The sequence below is a fragment of the Dasypus novemcinctus genome, chromosome 10, assembly GCF_030445035.2.
Source record: "Dasypus novemcinctus isolate mDasNov1 chromosome 10, mDasNov1.1.hap2, whole genome shotgun sequence".
NCBI classification, from domain to species: domain Eukaryota; kingdom Metazoa; phylum Chordata; class Mammalia; order Cingulata; family Dasypodidae; genus Dasypus; species Dasypus novemcinctus.
The window spans coordinates 74,579,478-74,592,127 of NC_080682.1; the positions used below are offsets into that span (position 1 = coordinate 74,579,478).

The window sequence follows — 12,650 nt, forward strand, 5'->3', positions numbered from 1 at the left end:
ATAACGCCTGCGAAAACCTTTTGTAAACTGAAGCGCTGGACCCAGGGTAAGTTACAGCTATTAATAGAACCCCAAGTGAACATCATGTCCCAGATGTGACCTGATGAAGCTCAAAAACTACAAGGAGTGTCACCTGCATGATCTGGTCCTGGCTTCCACTTCTGGAGTCCAATCCTGTTTCAGCAACTACATATGATCTTAGTTCACATTGAGCTTTGCCCTCTAAAACCTACCCCCTACTGGCTTTTTAAAATATGGCCTGCAGGCTTCACCCATTCTGTTTGGGCAATTCATTTTTTAAAACTCAATGTAGACTTCGTGCTACGTGTACATTCAGTAAATTTAATCTTATTGCTATGGTCCATCTACGTGCTCTAATAAAACATTTTTAATACCATTTTTCACATTCCTTATGTTCTCTCTCACTCCTGACTTGGTGAGAGCTTCACATTTCAACAGTATACAATCCATGCATTCCTTCATCAATATGCATTTACTGAGCACTTACTCTTTTCTAGACTCTCCGAGGACACTCCTATTTCCCATTAGGAGCCAGGAGGTGCAGTAGCTATATCTGAGAGAAGGTGGCAAGTGCCACAGTAGAGGCTGCTCTGGGCTCAGAGGGCAGGGCATGCCCACAGCTGTCAGCAGCAGTGAGAAGGTTTCCCCAAGCTGGACATGTGGCAGGGACCAATATCTATTCTCCTTTCTGGGCACACAATTAGATTGTACTTTCTGGCCCCCATGATTCTGGGTGCTTCTGTATTAATGTCCAGTTCTTCCGTCCTGGCCAGGTGCATTCCATTGCAGCAGGCTTCTGATTTCTTCTACCTTCCACTAGCCGGTTCTTTCGCTATAGGGCTCACGCTCATTCAGCAAATCTCAGCTGGTTTCCCACTGTGGGCCCTGTTCCCGCTTGGGCTTCAGTGCTTTCTAAGGCCTCTCAGAGTTCAAACCCTCCACATTTTTTGTGTGATTTATGTATCTAAAAAAAAAAAAAAAAAGGATAATTTTAAAAAAGGTTTAAAACTATTTTTTTTACAAAATTTTTTAAAAACCTCCACATTGGGAAGTTGGTGTCTTCCACACCTTGGCTGATCCCTCCCTTCGAGCTGCATCCCAAGGTCTCTGGCTCAGCACTGGACACCCAGAGGCACTGTGCAAAGGTGCCGAGGGAAAGAGCGATAGGAGGGAGGGAACTGCCTCCTCCCAGAGCGCTGTATCGAGAAAAACCTGGACTGCAAGTAAAGGAATATGGAGTCAAGTCCTGGATCTGCTACCAATTCACTCTGTGACTTTGCATGTACTACACCAGGCTCCACTTGTAAAAAAAAAAAAGCCTGAAAAGACAGTAAGATTAAATTCCCTTTCAGCTCTATGGCATGCCCGAATTCCTGGATGAACCTTCTACTCTGCAGTAATCTAGTGTTGTAGAGAAATTAAAAATTTTACAAAAAGAGACAGAAGGGGAGGAAAACAATGTAGCCAGCCTCCCTTATAATGAAACATCTGCTGGCAATCAGCAACCTGAAGCTGGGGGAGAAAAATTACTAAGGGTTACAATTTCAGAATATCCTAAAATTCTTCCTTCTTTGTAACTCAATTTCTTTGAGTCTAGAATAATCTTACCCAGACCTCAAGCTCCGTGCTAATTGTCAGAACGGGCTTGAATTATTCATGGAATTTCTAACCAGAATGGTTGGGAGACATTCTTTGCAGATGCAGTCTTGCGTGGGTGTCATCAGGAACTCAGCTGTTTGGTAGGTGAGTCCCTTAACCTCACTGGACCGCAGTTTCCCCACCTGTAAGCCAAGAGGACAAGCTAACCTCTCTCAGCTCTAGAAGGCCTGTGGTTCTGTGGTTGCAAGTGCCTCTGCCTGAGATTCCACTCGCAGCTCACTACCAGCAGCAAACTACCTAGACATGAAAAAAAACATGCCATCTGATGATTAAACTCGAAAGGAATTATGCAATTAGCAAAGGACATTCATCACACAACATGTGAGTCTAATTGCAGTCTAAATGCAAATGTTTGCCAAATTAGATAAATACGGGTTTGCAGTCATCCTGGTGTACAGATTGAGTTGTAAAGTTACGGAAATATAAAATTTAATTATAAGAGAGGAGCGATAAACACAGAATATGTGCACAGGCCGATTAGGATTATTAACTGCAAAATCATCTCATGCCAAAGGTGGAGTGTTAGAGGAATTCTGGGCCCATAGCCTGACCACAGCGTAATGAGGTCACTACGTTTTATAGGACGTGGAAAACATGCTTCATTTTTACACAGCACCTGTCATCTAGGGAACCCAGCACTTAGAGCTGATTATATTGGCTTGCCAGTTTGCACGATGCACATTGCTGAGGTAGGCAAGGCTTCGTGTACTGGCTTTGAAAAGAAACGCTGCATCCTAACCATTCTAATGGCCTCCTGAACTTGCAGCACATGATACAGCTATGAGCCCATGTAATAGCTCTGACAGGAGTGCAATCATGACCTTGCTAGAATCGTCCATGAGAAGTGACCTGAGCCCTGGAGAGGCGGCTACAACAAGAGCCTAGCTCTGGAACCAGACTGCTGGGGTTTGAATCCCAGTTCCACCACTAATTTGTTGGCAAGTTATTTCAGCTGGCTGTGCCTTGGTTTCTTCACCTCTATAATGAGACAATAATATCTACCTCTTGGGGTTACTGGGAAGATTAAAAGCACTAAGTATACTGGCTGGTACATAGTCAATACAGTAAGGGGATTATTTCATACCACCGGGCTTTGCCCATTCATTCATTCAACACAGATGGGCCCATCGTGTGCAAGGTGCAGTGTTCATGACCAAAGTGGGGAATACAAAGATCTGTACAGCACGGGCCCCAGAAGGCACACGAATCATCACCCTGAAGCAGCAGGTAGATGGACTGCTTAAGTGATACAAAGGGCTCGAGGGGGGATCATTCCTGTGGTGGCAATGGGAGAAAGCTTCATTGAAAGAGGGCCTCTTTGGCTAGGCCACGATGAGATTTTATATATATATATATATATATATATATATATATATATATATATATATATATCTTTTTATTACAGAAGTTGTGACCTTACAAAACAATCAAGCACCTGTGTAGAATTCCCATACAACACCCTTTCACCAACACATCACATAGTTGTAGAACATTTGTTACAGATTGAGATAATATCATCAGACTATTATCTCTAACTATGGTCCATAGTGTACATTTGGCATATTTTTTCCATACCCTGCTATTATTAACAAAGGACATCTTTGGGTTTGATGGCAGAATATTACAGTATTGCTGTTAACTGTACTCCACAGGTTACATTAATCGTACTTTTCCCACTCTTCTCCACATTCCCACCACCCTGCAATAGTGACATACACCCGTTCTAGATCACAGAAGGACGTTCTTGCATCTGTACCCTCAACCACAGTTCTCATCCACCTCTGGGATCACTGTGGTATTCAGTCCCTAGATTATTCTCTAGCTTTCTTTCAATTGACATTTACATCCCCAGACTCCCCTTGCAGTCAGATTCCCATTTATAAAACAGCTGCTACTCACTATAATGTGTTACCATCATCTCTATCCATTTCCGCACTTGTACAGTTAATTAAAACTTATACATACATTGAGCATCAGTACCCCTTTTTAGCCCTCTTAACTCCTAATAACCTATACTCTAGGTTTTAACTCCATGCATTTATTCTCCTTATTTATTAGGTTGGTGCAAAAGGAATTGCAGTTTCAGACTGTGAATTTTAAATCATTATAACTAGGCTGAAACCCATCTTTATTAATCAAAATAGGAACCATTACAATCAACATATTTTTGCCAATGAGAAATAAGTTTGTTTATTCCTGTAGTATAAAAATCATGCTTCAGGATTTGATGAACTCTTGGAAAGCACTTTCTGCCTCCTGCTGGTTGTGGAAGCATTTTCCCTGCAAAAGTCATCGAGATGCTTGAAGAAGTCATAGTTGGTTGGCAAGAGGTCAGGTGAGGCGGATGAGGCAAAACTTTGTAGCCCAATTCGTTCAACGTTTGAAGCTTTGCTTGTGCAACGTACAGTAAGGGATTGCTGTGGAGAAGAATTGGGCCCTTTCTGTTGACCAGTGCCAGCTGCAAGCATTGCAGTTTTTGGTGTATCTCATCAATTTGCTGAGCATACTTCTCAGATGTAAGGGTTTCACCGGGATTCAGAACGCTGTGGTGGAGCAGACCAGCAGCAGACGACCACACAGTGACCATGACCATTTTTTGGTGCAAGTTTGGCTTTGGGAAGTGCTTTGGAGCTTCTTCTCAGTCCAACCACTGAGCTGGTCGTCACCAGTTGTCACATAAAATCCGCTTGTCATCGCACATCACAATCCGATCGAGAAATGGTTCATTGTTGTGTAGAATAAGAGAAGACAACACTTCAAAATGACGATTTTTTTGATATTCGATCAGCTCGAGGCACCCACTTATGGAGCTTTTTCACCTTTCCAATTTCCTTCAAATGCTGAATGACTGTAGAATGGTCAACATCGAGCTCTTTGGCAACTTCTCGTGTAGTTTAAAAGGATCAGCTTCGATGATTTGCTCTCAAATGGTTGTTGTCAACTTGCGATGGCCGGCCACTATGCTCACCATCTTCAAGGCTCTGGTCTACTTTGCAAAACATATATATATTTTTTTTAAGATTTATTTATTTAATTAATTCCCCCCTCCTCCCCCGGTTGTCTGTTCTCTGTGTCTATTTGCTGCGTCTTGTTTCTTTGTCCGCTTCTGTTGCCGTCAGCGGCACGGGAAGTGTGGGCGGCGCCATTCCTGGGCAGGCTGCTCTTTCTTTCGCTCTGGGCTGCTCTCCTTACGGGCGCACTCCTTGCGTGTGGGGCTCCCCTACGCGGGGGACACCCCTGCGTAGCACGGCACTCCTTGCGCGCATCAGCACTGCACATGGGCCAGCTCCACAAGGGTCAAGGAGGCGCGGACCTCCCATGTGGTAGACGGACGCCCTAACCACTGGGCCAAGTCCGTTTCCCTGCAAAACTTCTTGAGCCACCACAGCATTGTACATTCGTTAGCAGTTCCTGGGCCAAATGTGTTGTTGATGTTGCAAGTTGTCTCTGCTGCTTTATGACCCATTTTGAACTCAAATAAGAAAATCACTCTAATTTGCTTTTTGTCTAACATCATTTCCATAATCTAAAATAAATATAAAATAAACAGCAAGTAATAAGTTATTAGCAAAAAAACATAAAGTGAGAAATGCACATTCAAATGATGTGTAACACAACCATATTTATTTAAGAATGTATGCCAATATCAAATGGCAAATTTCAACAATGCAAAACCACTGTTACTTTTGCACCAACCTAAATAGTTCGTATTAGTGAGACCATGTGGCCACAATGAGATTTTAACAAGAGGGGAGGTTGGGCAGGAAGGTATATTACTATTCTAGGCAGAGAATACCTCATGGGCAAAGATGCTGAAATCAGAAAATCCAAGGCAAATGAAAGCTATCGCAGAAAAGTGCTGGGCAAGGGTGGGAGGAAGGTTTGAGGTCAATCTTGGAGCAGGGGGGTGGGGGTGGGGTTTTGATGCCAAGCCCTGAGTTTTGACTTTACCCTATGAACCACAGGGGGTCCCTGGAATTTTTTTTTTAATATTTATTTATTTCTCTCCCCTTCAACCCCCCACCCCAGTTGTCTGTTCTCTGTGTCCATTCGCTGCGTGTTCTTTGTCCACTTCTGTTGTTTTCAGCAGCACCAGGAATCTGTGTTTCTTCTTGTTGCGTCATCTTGTTGTGTCAGCTCTCCGTGTGTGCAGCGCCATTCTTGGGCAGGCTGCACTTTATTTCACGCTGGGTGGCTCTCCTTACGGGATGCACTCCTTGCGCCTGGGGCTCCCCTGCACGGGGACACCCCTGCGTGGCAGGGCACTCCTTGCGTGCATCAGCACTGTGCATGGGCCAGCTCCACAAGGGTCAAGGAGGCCCGGGGTTTAAACTGCAGACCTCCCATGTGGTAGACGGACGCCCTAACCACAAGTCCGCTTTCCTCCCTGGAATATTTTAAATGAAGTGTGTTAGGGCAGAGCAGGTTAAAGGAAGATGAATCTGGCAGGATGAGCAGGAAGGATGGAAAAAACCCATGACAAAAGTGAGCTGGGAGGCTACTACAATAGTCCAAATATGCAGTAATCAGGGGAAGAATGAAAAGAAACAAAGGGATGCAAGTGAGATGGGAAGGACAAGTTGGCAGAACTTATTGTTTGGATGAGCAAAGCAAGGACAGAGAGGAAAGAAGATGACTGTAAGGTTTTGAACTCGGGTAGAATGGTCAGGAAATGAGGCAGCACAAGCCAGGGGTTCTAGCCCAGACTTTAGAATCAGAGGAGGAATTCCCTGCTATAGCTGTGATACTCTCAGCAAGTCGTAACCACCCTGAGCTTCTGTTTCCTCATTTGTGAAATGGGGATAAAAACAAAGGATGTCTCAAGGATGCTGTGAAGATTAAATGTATGAAGTATGTAAAGTACCTGCACAGCACCAGGGATGTAGGGAGCTCTAATAAACACTGAAAAAAAGGACAAACTGTGCCTCAAAATGTAGAATAAAAAGAAAATAAAAATACTGTGAAATAAAGTTCTCCTGAACATGATTTATTCATGTTTTCATGATTCAGAAGCTCTTTCAAGCTCTTATAGAAATACCAGGATCACTAGCATATGGCTATGCTAAAGCCCCACTGAAGCACTGGTTGTTAGCCCATATTCATGTCAGAATGAAGATAAACCAGTTCATAGCATTGTTTTTGAGTCAGAAGGAGGGAAAGCAGTGGGTGACAATCGCAGATCCTGTGGATGGACTCAAACCATGAACATGGGTACATTTCTCCCAGGTTTTCATCAAGGACCCCATTATTTTTTCTCTTGCCCCTGCAGCAAAGTCAGCTTCCACATGCCTTTGCTGATTTCCTGTGACAGAGGTTATAGAGATGATCCCAGGGGCTGCTGACCAGTCAGCCTGTGTGAGTGGACTTCAAAGACCTGTTGACACAGCTGCACACCATTGAGGAGGGGCCAGGGGTGGGCCTATCTGAAATGCTTTAGCCAAACCTGACAGCAGAAGGACCAACCCAAAAGGGGCCAATAAACCATCCCGGATCTTGGAGCACTGTTATTTCATCAACAAACATTCAATAAGCAAAATAAACTGATTCTGGGAAATAGATGTGGCTCAACCAATTGGGCTCCCGTCTACCATATGGGAGGTCCAGGGTTCAATGCCCAGGGCCTGCTGGTGAAGGCAAACTGGCCCACATGGTGAGCTGGCCCACGCCGAGTGCTGGCCCGTGTGGGAATGCTGCCTCGGGCAGGAAACGCTGCCCCGTGCAGGAGCACCGGCCGAGGTGGAGAGCTGGTGCTGCAAGATGACGCAACAAGAGACAGAGAGGAAGAGAGAAAAAGACGTAGCAGCACAGGGGAGCTGAGGTGGCACAAGAGTGATTGCCTCTCTCCCCCTCCGGAAGGTCCCAGGATTGGTTCCCGGAGCCGGGATAAATAAATCTTTAAAATAAAAAAACTGATTCCATGAAACAGGCCCCTAGAGTTTAGAAATTATAGACCTGACCGTTGGCCTGATGCAGTATCTGTCCCTGCCCAGCTCTACTCACAGCTGACGTCTTACTGCAAGCAACACTATCCCTCAGCCAAACCGCTGTTAGTTTTCAAAACTACTCCGAGCCCTCTGAGATCCTTCAAGGATCAGAGAGTGTCAGAGAGACAGAGAGACAGCAAGCTGTGGAGTGGGGGGCTGCCCCCTTCTGTCAGACTTCAAAGCCTGCACTCGCTCCAGTTTCCAGGGGACGTTTGGCAACACCACCAAATTGTAAAACGGTGGGATCAATTTAAGTACTCAAGTACTTCCCCATGTCACAGGGAAGATGACCGCAGCTCGGAGGGCCCGAGCCACTTGTCTAAGATCACACAGCGAGTGCCTGCTTGCACTGTGGAAACCAGTAAGCTAGCAAGAGAGTCAATCATATTTAAAAAGACCATTCCCTTTTAATCAAATAGCCATTCACGTTTTCAAACAATTTTTAACAGATGTTGTCTCTGTTGTTCCCATACCGTCAATGAAGTCACTATGCCATTGATATGACAAACCTTTCTTCATACTGCAAACGGAGGCTCAGAAAGGATGGTGGCTTGCCCAAGATTTCAGAGCTAGCCGGTGCCTGAGGCAGGGCTAGAGCCGGAGTCTTCAGATTGCAAGCCAATTAGCAAGTATTAACCAAATCCAGTTCTTTGCCCAAGACTGTGCTTAGAGCAATTAAGATGTTTGTGTGCTGGAAGCAAAGAGACAAGAGGCAGGAGAGGCAATATTTACTAATAGAGCCAATAAACTACAGAAGAAACCTTAATTTATGGCTCACTTACTAATTCCACTAAGAGACAAGAGCAATGTTATCTTAGGGTAGAGCATTTTCCCTCTCCAACATATCTTTCTCAAGCATTTTTATCGATTAAGTCCTAGAAAAAAAGAAAAAAAAAAAGAAAGAAAGAAAAAGATAAAGCAGACCTCTATTTGGTTGTAAGGCTTCCAAAGACACTGGCCACCTCCTCCCACACCCCCTGCACCCCGGCACCTGAGCTCTGAACACAGCTGCACCTCCTGGGGGGCAGGGATGGAAGGGAGGGTCGGGGAACAGGCAGATTCAGTTGGTCAGAAGGAACAACTTCCTGCCCAAAAGGTCTTAGACACAACATGGCTACTGAGAATCTCTTTCCCCAGTGATTAAAATTGACAAAAATAAAAACAGAAACAAATATGCACAGGTCTTGATTTATTTGGATTATAATAATATATAATAATAATAATTAGTGAGTACCTATCATGTGCTGCTAAATGTTGTGCTAAGCACTTTACATCCACTATCTCATGTAATCCCCAAAATAACTCTTCAAGGTAGATATTTTGATCCCCAATTTAGCAAGGGTGGGAAGGGGAGCTCAGAGAGATGAAGTAATTTGCCTAAGGTCACAGGGCTGTGAAGGTGGGCTGGGCTTTGAATCAAGGTCTGTTCCACTCCACACTCCTTACTTTCATCCACATCCTATATTATAATATCTCAAGTTCACCCACTAGAAAATACCTCTTTGTTCTCCAGAACCTGAGTTTCTCTAAGAAGGGATCTGTGATGTGACATGGATATGATATTGCTATCACAATAATGCTGAGATAACTAGCATCCAAAAATTTCAGTTAACAAACATCTTTATTAATAAAAAAGCAATATAACTTTATACTGTATTCTTCAAATTCACTTTAAAGCAATAAAAGATTTTTATTTCAAAGACTGAATTTGTAACAAAGCTTAGCACTTTTTTAAAAAGTTCTAGCACTCCTTAAACAATCTGTTTTGTGCGCAAATGAAAATGCAATTCATTAATAACTATAACCACAAGTAGATGGATTACACCAACCAATGTCCATATTGATAAATGCTACAAATTTTTATTAACTCTTTGTGATTGATGCTGAGAAAAGAGCTATCTACTTCTTTTAGAAAAGCCTAGGTATTTTGTCCAAACTAATTTATGTAAGTCCTAGTCAATCTCTGTGTGTAATAAAGTGGCAGAGTGAACAGTAATACTTTACCTTAATCTATCTGGGTTTGGTAGAGGATATTAGATCAAATTAGATCCTGGGTACCATGACATATCAGGGCATCAGGAGAAAGCAGTTCAGGTTCCAGGAAGCAGTGGGCTGTTGGAGTGCTTGGTGACTGCTTGTCACCCTCTGGGGGAGAAGTCCCTTGGGCCTGTGCTGTCTGCCTGCCTGGACTCCAGGACATGACGGAGGGCCTGCGGAGGCTTAGCAAACCCACTGAAGCTGCCATCAGCGCTGAGGCCAGGAGAAAGCCAGCCGCCTCCAAAACAGCAGTCTTAAAGGACTCAAAGAAGTTTATCCAAATGAAGACCGTGTCTCTAGAAAAGAAAGAGAGTGAGAAAGAAGGGTCTTGAGCAAGTGAAAGGCTGACTTTGTTCCTGGCTCAGAGAAAGGGATTCATAAATGTGGGCAGAAAGAAGATGAGGCTGAACTTGGATTCCTAGGGAAGAAAAATACCCTTTGAAAACTAAAGGAAAAGTACTCTAGAGGTAGGACATAGAAAAAATTATATTTATTCAATTGAGGCATGGCAAAGATGTCTCCCACTTATAGAAAATAATGACAACGATGAAAATTCCAGCTAATATTATGTTATGTTATAATATATAAATTATGTTATGTGCCAAAGACTACTGCTCTGCTCGACTATGAACTCCAAAAGGGCAGGGACTTTGTCTCTTTCACTTACCTGTATATACCTGTATATACCTAACTCAGGATTGGGACATATAACAGGCACTCAGTATACTGTTTGTTAGTGAATAAACAGAAGTGCAGTCATGGTGAAAGGTGGAAGCAGCACATGGCTAAAGTGAAAAGCCTGCCATTATTTAAAAAGGGGTGCCAACCCTGAGTTCATTTTTCTAACATTATTGAACACCAAGTATGTGCCAGGCATTGAACTTGGTACTGAAGATAAAGATATTAAAAGATATTAAAAAATAAGGTACTACTAGGTTTGGTGGGATGATTATTCAGCCAATCGAAGTTTATAAAGCCCCCTGTCTGGGCCAAGCACCAAGCTGGGCACTGTGGGAGTCCACCCTTTTCAAGGAATTCGCAATGGTGTGGGTGGGGTGGGGCTGGGGGCCCTATGACAGAGGGGCATGTACGGAGCTGTGAACAGGAACAGGATGTGATGAATCTGCCCAAAAGGGCACAGTTACCTTTCACTGCCAGACTTCAAGCAAAGGGTAGCAATCGCCGATCAGGAAGGTTATAGGATTCCTGCATTCAGGGGGACGTTTTTCATGTAATACATTCCCACTATCACACCCCAGAATCTGTATATATACTTTTCTAATGTCCTGGAACCTGGAACATGTCTCTTCCAATCTATTGATTATCTTTAGACTACATGACCCCTCAGCTCTATTACAACTTGAAAATTATATGGTATATTAATACCATGAGGACAGAACTCTGACTCCAGTTCTACAAAAGAATCTTCAATATTTCGTGTTTTATTATGGCCAAAGCATTTCAAAAGTTTAGGAATAGGAATTGCTCAGTAAAGGGCAGCAACTGTTGCTGCTGCCACTGCAGCTGAGTCCAGGACTACAAATCACCACCCTGGGCTCATCCTTGGGTGGAGCTTCCCACAAGAAGTCACAGGTGAGTCTGATGCCTGGGGTGGACTCTAACCGATTCTAGCTCCACAGTCAGCAAAAGCCAGCTCCAGGCTCCTCCGTCCGCTGCGTCCCTCACATGTATTCACCCTCTTCAAACCCTGCCCAGACCCGACGCAGCTGACTCAGCTAGACTCATTTGCCACCAAAGTAACCAACAAGTTAAAGGGACCAGGGAGGGCTGAGATTTGGTTGTAAGCAGCTGCATTCCAACCCAGCACATGGGGATTTGTGCAACTTGAAGCTCTAGACAGCTGTTTTGTGGTGGCTGTGCCAACACGTGCAGGGGTGCAGAAAAAGGACAAACCCGCATTGCCTGCCAGACTGGGTCAGGACGTAAAACTGATGATAAAAGCACTTGGGAGACAGGAGTGGCTGGGAGTAATGCCTAGACAAAAGATGCTAGGAACCTACCAGCTAGACCAACTCCTTCCTTTACCTTGTCCTACCAGTCAGCAGAGGAAGATTCTGTTCTTTTCACAACTAGTGTGGGAGGCTGTCTGGCAATGATGAAAAGGGCTGCAATTCGGAAATTCCCTGAATGCTACTTTTCACCTTAGGCACCTCAGGTGACACCCATCTTTCCCCCTTGCCTTTGATATCTTTTTTTATAATAACCTTTTTGGTGTTAAACATGTTATACAACATTTTCACCCTCTGAGTTATGCAACCTATAAAAGGAGTGGCAGCATAAAAGTAAAAAAACTGGTCTAACTTCAGTGAGACACAGATTACACAACACGGTAAACAAAAAAAAAAAAACCCCAGAAAGAAATGCATGAATATTCCCTCGAATTATGGTAACTATAATAGTAACCAGAAAGCACATTTGATAGAGAAAAAGTAAAGAAAAAAGATTTTAGGCTTGTCCTTTGATCTTTCCTTCTGTGTTGTACAATAAACATAAAAGTTTTCAATAGTTCTAGGTCTTTTCTTTTACACTCATGCTGAATTTCAAATTGACACACTACTAGAGAGTATTAAATAGAATTGTTTATGCATGCTTTCTTTTTCATTACCTTTACATGAAAGATTTAAGACTTCACACCTGTATCATTTCACTCTTAATGGGGTCACTTTTTACCATATTCAGAGTTGAATTATGATTTAGAATGTCTCAGTAAGACATGACACCTGTCATTAAAATAAGAAATACATATCCCACTTTTTCTAGTTTTTGTCAATGTGTGTTGGGGGGTGTTGGATTATTAAACCCAAGATGGTTAAGGGTATTTACTAACAATGCTGTCACGGGAACTTTCACAGGCAGTGGAATGGGATATTTGAACTGGATTCTAATCTTGGCTAGATTGGCCATCCCTTAAAACTTTCTGTGCCCCAG

The 12,650-nt window shown here is 43.5% G+C and overlaps 1 long non-coding RNA gene across 1 annotated transcript in view; it reads right to left on the reverse strand.

The window, feature by feature from the left end:
• Positions 1–12,650, reverse strand: part of LOC131280052 (uncharacterized) — a 14,893-nt gene continuing 2,243 nt past the window's right edge. The window contains exons 2-3 of the long non-coding RNA XR_009187622.2: positions 9,669–9,997; positions 1–985 (exon numbers count right to left, since the gene is read on the reverse strand). This is a non-coding gene — a long non-coding RNA (uncharacterized lncRNA). The remainder of the gene's footprint in view (positions 986–9,668; positions 9,998–12,650) is intronic.